We start from the raw sequence: 7,639 nt of genomic DNA on the forward strand, positions 1-7,639 counted from the left end.
GTTGCACATTTTCATGATCGCCAGGCTTGGAATTTGAGGGTCTTCCGCTAACGCCTTTTTGTTGTTCTTGTTTTTTTTTTCTTATTTTTTGCGTGCGTGTTTTTATGACGACATAAGCAGCCCAGTGCTACCCTTGTGAAGCCCAGGTGCTACAGAACAGAGAAAGTTTGTGTCTGCTTGTAATCCTCCGTCTTCAAGGAACATTTATGGAGTTATGCAAACTATATACTCACACACACACACACACACACACACACACATATATATATATATATAATATATATATATATATATATATATATATATATATATTTATATATATACTATATACGTATATATACTATATATATATATATATTATATATATATATATATATTTTGATATATATGTGTATGTATACATACATGCATACATACATACATACATATATATATATATATATATATATATATATATATATATCATATATATAAATGTGTGTGTGTATGTGTGTCTGTGATTAACTGGTTGTTTAGTGATTCGAGTATAGGCAGTTCGTGAAGATTTTTTATTTGGACTATTATGCACAAATCATCTTTTATAAGTTTTACAAATTTTGGAATGAACTCTGTTGCTGGAATGTTTGGAATTTGAGAGCCTACGACCAGTGCGAAAACTGATTCCACAATTGGAGTCGATCCTGACCCTTAGTGGACTCTTCGTGGATCCAGCATATGCACCAGAGTTGCACTTGGGCAAGTACACTTATACTCCCGTTCGAGGAGAAAAGAAGGTTTAATCGATCCTTGTAGTTAAAAAAAGCACCGATTGTTAAAGGATTTTATGGAATGAAATATAGATTAATCGCACATAATAAACTGTGGTTGATGATGTGCACAAACCGTTTTCTAAAAGCGTCAACGTGTGAAAAGTGAAAATTTGGAGTAAAAGTTTAATTTCGGTACTGTAAGAGGTTTGTTTGGTGACATCAGCGAATTGTTTGTTGAGGAAAATCCTAAGCTTTTTCAAAAGATTAGGTTTGTGGGAAACAGTTATTCATAAAATATCCCGAAAGAAAATTAATTTCTTGATAGAAGGATTGCCAGTTTGATGTAATAAAAAAAAACCTGTGAGCAGAGTAAATATAGAGTTGAGTTTAAAATTGTAAAAGCATGAACAGTAGTAATAGCACTCTCAACCAGAAAACGTCTTTTTCCTAAAAACAGAAGTATTAAAATAACTAATCCTTTCTGACAACAAGAGCTCCTAAACAAGGAAATTGATTGTTCACCACTTTTTCCATGGTAAACCTAATGTAATGATGCTTAGAATTAGCATATGCTAAAAAGGATTCTTCAAAATCCCTTTTAGATAAGGCAAAGATATCACTATGGAGGAGTTATGGAGTTCCATTTGACAACGTCTGTGTGTGTGAGAGAGAGAGAGAGAGAGAGGGCAGGGGAGGGGTTAGGTTAGTTGGTGGTTGGATGGTTAACGACTGAATTGGCTGTTGGTGAGTTCTGGGTTGTCTGCTGGTGCTGTTGGAGTTTGCAGTTCTGTGTTTTGAGTCTTTGGTGAGTCTGGTCAGAATCGGTGATGATAAGTAGTGTCGGCAGCAGTTTGTTAAATCTTGAAGGAATTGAAAGTTAGTTGAGTTGTGTTATTGATTTGTTGTTTGATGTTGTTTGCTTTGGAGTTGTTGTGCCTGTGCTATTGGATTTGTTGTGCTTTTGAGTTCCTGGGGGCTGTTGTAGTTCCTTGGAGTGGTTGTGAATTGTTGAGGGTTGTTGTTAGTGACCTGTTGTGATTCCTTGGTGTTGTTAGTGCGTGTGTGTGTTGCCTTTTTGTGTTGTTGTTTTTTGTGTTGGTGATTGTTTGTGCAGTGGTCTTTTGTTGTGGTTGTATTCCTTGTTTGTTGTTGGGTTGTGGTTGTTCCTTGGTTGTTTGTTGTGTTGTTGAGTTGTGGTTGTGTTCCTTGGGTGTTGTGTTGTTGTTGTTGGGTTGTGGTCCTTGGTTGTGGTTCTTGGTTGTTGTCTTTGCTGTTGTTAGTGTCTCAGCGACTCGAACCAGCGGACAGCACAGCATAGCCCTGAGTATCTGCAGTTGGGTGAGAATATGTGCTTTGTGTGTGTGTGTGTGTGTGTATGTGTGTGTGTGTGTGTGTAGGTAGGTCAATTGTCCTGCATATTCCTTAGTGTAAAGAGGAAAGTGTGACTGAGGGTGAGATGGGCAGCTGGATTGGTTAAGTTTATGTTGGTGGGGCGGAGGGTGGGATTTTGCTTGTGATCCCGCCACATCACCTAGCTTGCTCTCTTCCAGCAAGTACCTGAAGATGTTGGCAAAAGTTGGACCCAATGGGAAGCCCATGGATTAACTTTGTTTAAAAAGCTTGCCATCAAAAATAAAGGCAGCGTCCTGCACTGCCTTCTCTAAAAAAGAAAAAAAGAAAAAGTATGATTAAAATTGCTAAAATAGCACCTGGTTTAAGTAAAATTTTAAAATAATATCGATGGTTTCCTCCACAGGGACATTAGTAACAAGCGATCCTGCACCTAAACTGGCCATTTTAAGATCAGCACTTTGTGATAAAATTTTATCCATAAAAGGGTAAGAACTCGTGGGAATAAAATTATTTTTAGTCAACGGTTCTAAAAGAGGTGCAAGATACTTAGCCAACCTGTAATTGGGTGTATTATTAGATGTCAAAATCCTGGTCTCTTAGTTGTATTGAGTTTATGTATTTTGGGGAGACCGAATAAGATCCCAAACGATGATCTTAAGAGAAGCAAAGCATGGTTTGTATTACCATCAGTGGTTTTTTCTTTATTTTAAAGTACGTAGAAATCTGTTGATTTTGGCCTCAATAACTACGATATTTAAAACTAAGGTGCTCCAATTTCTGTAAATTTACCTCGGTCTCTGAAGAGGGTCAGCATTTTGCGCATGTCGTCAGTTTTTTTTTTTTTATCCTTATTATTAGAACAGTCCTTAATATTAAGATTAAAATGAGAAATTGGAACTTTTGCTAAATAGAATTATGCTATTAAGACATAAAATTTAAAATATGAATCTGTAAAATTCACCCGGTTAATATAACATAAAATCATTAATGTAATATGCTACTATGAAGGTCATAGTAAGAAGTAAGAAAAATTGAACCCTTATCCAAATGAAATTGTGGATAAACCACACTTTACATTACTAATACTTACTAATACTTAACTTTCTAAACTATTCCCTACCATGGTTAGCTAGCTAACTGCCCTCATTCCTGTTTCACCCATCTTAACAGCTTCAAAAAAAAAAATAATAATAATTTCCTTTTCCTTTGTCGGGTCTGGCAATAACCAAATATTTTCTGTTTGCCAATTACGGTTTTATTATTTATGAGCTAGGAATGGTTTGCTTCTCTCAAAATGAGCACAATGATAATAGCGATCAGATACTACAGCATAGATTCTATTTGACAAAGTACTTAACAATAATCTGTCCTACCTTACAATATCCCATTCATTAGTTACAACCTTTATTCCCATAAACTAATTAGAATCTATTTTTACACAAAGTTAGTGATATGGATCAATGAGAAAAAACAGACTATATTCAATCATCAATAATTCCCAACATAATATGGGAAAGTAAACTACTATATCCTTGCATGTATCCCGAATCATACACTGAAACACATATACCAATAACAAAAACCCACTTATAGCTGACAGTAACAATAAAATAACATTTTTGAAAAGCACTGATATGGCACAATTATAAGACTCTTACCAAGAGATTAATGTTCTTAAAATGAAAATCCAGAACCACTCGCTACCTCAAGTCCTCAACTAACTTGAGCTATTTGCCTCCGAAGTGAACTAGCGGTAGAAGCAAACAAAACAAGGCCGACGGACACTTCACTAAGACCCTCTATTAGCCTGATGCGAAAATATAAAAGATTCATAACAACAGATGTTAGATAAATTAGTGAAGTGTCCGTCGGCCTTGTGGATCATGGTTCTACCGCTAGTTCACTTCGGAGGAGAGTATCTCAAGTTAGTTAGACTAGCAAGTGCTTCTGGAGTTTTCACCTAAAAGTAGTCACCTCTTGGTAAGATTCTTGTGATTGTTCCATATCAGGGCTTTTCAAAATCAAAAATGGTATTTTATTGTTATTCTCAGCTCTATGTGGGTTTTTTGCAAAAAATGGTATTTTATTGTTATTGTCAGCTGTATGTGGGTTTTTGTTATTGAAATATGTGCTTCAGTGCTTTTTATGATTCCGTGATACACTGCAAGGATGTAGTAGTTTACTTTCCCATATTAAGTTGAGAATTATTGATGATTGAATATATATATATATATATATATATATATATATATATATATATATATATATATATATATATATACATACTAAAATACATACATAGATAGATAGATAGGTAAATACAAGCTAGATAGATTGATATATCTGATTTTTCAAGCAATTACGGGTCATTTTCTCACTTCCTTCCCTCCCTCTTCTTTTCGGTCATTCCCTTCCAGTTCTTCCTATCCGAATTATCGCATCTTTTCTTCGTCGTCATCAGCCGCTTCCATCTACCTTTTTATCTCCAGAGCCGAAGAAGCGAGCGGTGGGATTCCCCTCCATCTTAAACAAATCCCTCTTGCCGGTCATATTGCAGTACTTGCATTAGCTGGCGACGTCGCGTGTGTCATTTGCATTATCCGGTCCAAAATTTCGGGGGTCGTGACCTCTGTCAAAGCCGCATGGCACATCCGGGATTTTATCTTGATGGGTTCGATCACGGGTACATCGTTGACTCTCTATTTTGGGATTCATCTGTATTCGTACAATGTACTATCCATATGCTCTTATAGTTTAATGATTAGGACACTCCACCCCACCAGCGAGAGGTCCCGTCCTGGGATGTGAATTACAGACCTTGATGAATTATGTACCCGATGGTAAGTCGCCTGTTGTGGCTTGCCGTCTGAGTGGAAATGAGCACAGACAGAATCTCATTCACCAAGGAATTGCTGAAAATTTTACAAGTGAAGGAAGATAAATTCAGACCATGAAAATGGTCACTAAACTTATAGAAATTATATAATATATATATATATATATATATATATATATATATAGATATAATATATATTATATATATATATATATATATATATATATACATATTATATATATATATATATCATATATATTTATATGTGTGTGTGTGTATTAATCATTGAAACCATGTCCTGTGACAAGCACTTCCTAATTCTTCTTGCTATCTTCTTCAGCTCCCCGCCATTACCTTCTCCTTGGCCGTCTCTTGCTTGCGACGGCCACTGTATTGTTAACTCGATGCAGAGAATTTTTTGTCAGCCTCCTTGACCTCCTACACCAGAGAGAGAGAGAGAGACGGAGGAGTTTGGGGGGGAGGGGAGATCATTGCGAATTCTGGTACAGTCTACACACACCCACACAAGCACACTGAACAGAGAAACTAAACAGAGGCAGCAGAACATGAATCCGTCTTTCAAACACACAGTGGAGAGAGAGAGAGAGAGAGAGAGAAAGGTCCTTGCGAATCCATGTGCATACACAATACACACATATACACTATACAGAAAAAAAAGAGATACAAGGATTCTCCTGGTGAACTGAAAGAGGCAGAGAGAGAGAGAGAGAGAGAGAGAGAGAGAGAGAGAGAGCTGAAGAAAGAGAAAAAGACCGTCGTATGCAGATGCATCCTAATTCCGATTGCCGGTCTGGAAAAAAAACGAATCCCAGACATTATCTTCGATGCTCCGTTAACATAAGCTCAAACATTTTCACCACTATCAGTTTCTGAACAACGCTTTGTTTGCAGTTTATTAAACAGTTCTCTTTTTATTTGATTAATCAGTATTCTATTACTGTTATTTTTTTTATTTTTTTATGTATTTTGCTCCGACCCATCTCCAACGCATTACGGTTTTAAGCTTTTCTATTATAGTTTTCCGATCACGTCGCTCTGAACAAACTGTTGTGGCATTGATTCGATTGACCTGTGTATGTATTATGGCGTCGCGCAGACTGTGGCATTCAGCAACCATGGTAATATAAAAAAAAGTATCTTGATACTGATTAATTTCCGATTGAATTTTGAGTTTAGAATTTGATGAGGTTCGTAAACGGTCTGCGCTGTTTGGAACTCTGACTTTAACATCTGTAAATCAGGTACCACTGGAAAACTTCATAATCTTGGAGAAATAGGTCTTATGTGCATCAGCCCAGAAAAGGACTCGAATCTTTGCCTTTGGCTGTGATATACGTAGAGGTTTACAATTGATTTGTCCATTGATAGCTTAGTGAACAAGTCGACTGTCTACCTCTGTATTATAATTAAATGACCTAAGTTCTAATTCTGGTCAGAAGATTTACTGTTTGTTATAATTGTCTTTGGGGGAAAGTTAACTTTGATACCCAAGGGTATGTGTCTAAAATAGTGATAAAACTATCATGTATGTATACATAAAGACACATACAGATACACACACACACACACGCATATATATATATATATATATATATATATATATATATATATATTCTATATACATATAAATGGATATATATGCGTGCGTGCGCGCGCATTGCTAATGAAATGCACCCCGATTTCTTAACATCTGCGACCGGCTTATGACACCGGTGTTTTATCTTCTTCCTTGTGCTATTTTTTCTATGGTCATTTTCGTAACGAAAATATTATCAAATTCAGTTTAGGAACGGAGAATATCTTAATATTTTTTGCATCCGATATCATGCGCTAGACAAGAATAGGCTTCTCGAACAGTGGAAATTTTTTTTTAGCATTTTTAGTCTCAAAACAAATCAGGTCGAGATCCTTTGCAGTGGCATTTGACCTCTGAGACCACAGGTCAGGAGTATCTTCAAGGTTGAAATAGATACTTGGCATTTAAGAACGTACGTAATTTTAGTAGTAGTGAACTACAGATATAATGAACTATATGAACGTCAGATTATAATGAACTATATGAACGTCAGATTATAATGAATTACTGTGAACTTACTTATAGGAATGAAAAACAGAGAAAAAAAAATGGTCGTATGCAATGGATACAGCATGAAATGATAAATTACAGAAATATACTGAATCTTATAGTAGGATAAAATATCAAAAAATAGTGAACCTGAAAATATAGGCAACTGTTAAAAGTTGTGACAATCAGGAATTTGCAGAAGCAGCATACGCATATACGGAAATTTTAAACTAATATAGGAATATGATCTTCAAGAATAAAAAGAGTATCAATAAGCAAATTCGTGCAATGAAATGTCAGTATACTACGCCTCAAGAATAAGGTTAATATTAACGAATCATGATATTTAAGCTATAATAACCAGCACTGGGGCGCTTCCAGCCATTCAGGCCTTTAGTGGAGAGAGAGAGAGAGAGAGAGAGAGAGAGAGAGAGAGAGAGAGAGAGAGAGAGGTTGAATAGCAAGATAAAGACATTCAAAAAATAAATAACATTAAGTACAAGGATCTAAAAGTGGAACTAGGAGAAAACCTCACAATACATAAAAAAAATAAGAGTTAAAGAGGCTGGACAGCCAGATAAAAGGATGGAAGATGGAGTGGTTGTGAATATTAAA

The sequence above is a fragment of the Macrobrachium nipponense genome, chromosome 14 (genome assembly GCF_015104395.2).
Source record: "Macrobrachium nipponense isolate FS-2020 chromosome 14, ASM1510439v2, whole genome shotgun sequence".
Lineage (NCBI taxonomy): Eukaryota > Metazoa > Arthropoda > Malacostraca > Decapoda > Palaemonidae > Macrobrachium > Macrobrachium nipponense.